The sequence below is a fragment of the Camelina sativa genome, chromosome 15 (assembly GCF_000633955.1).
Source record: "Camelina sativa cultivar DH55 chromosome 15, Cs, whole genome shotgun sequence".
Lineage (NCBI taxonomy): Eukaryota > Viridiplantae > Streptophyta > Magnoliopsida > Brassicales > Brassicaceae > Camelina > Camelina sativa.
Window position 1 is genome coordinate 15,557,367 of NC_025699.1, and position 304 is coordinate 15,557,670.

The following is a 304-nucleotide window of genomic DNA, read 5'->3' on the forward strand; positions in this document are numbered from 1 at the left end:
ACACTCTTCTATTTTTTTTTTTCGAAATTTTTCAAATTTTTTGGGTTTTTTAATGCACATAGATGCAGACTCAAATGAATAAAACTAGCATGCAAAAATTTGAAATAATAAAAATAAGAAAATAAAACACAATGTTAAATACATTCTATGACCCTCCCCCAAACTTAACTTACACAGTCCCTGTGTAAATAAAAGTTGGAAAAGAATCCAAGAATCACACAAAATGAATTAAACTAAATGCAATGTTATTTACAAAGTTTGGATGAATGTGGTACCTCATGGGTTGGTGAAGAAGGAGGTTGCA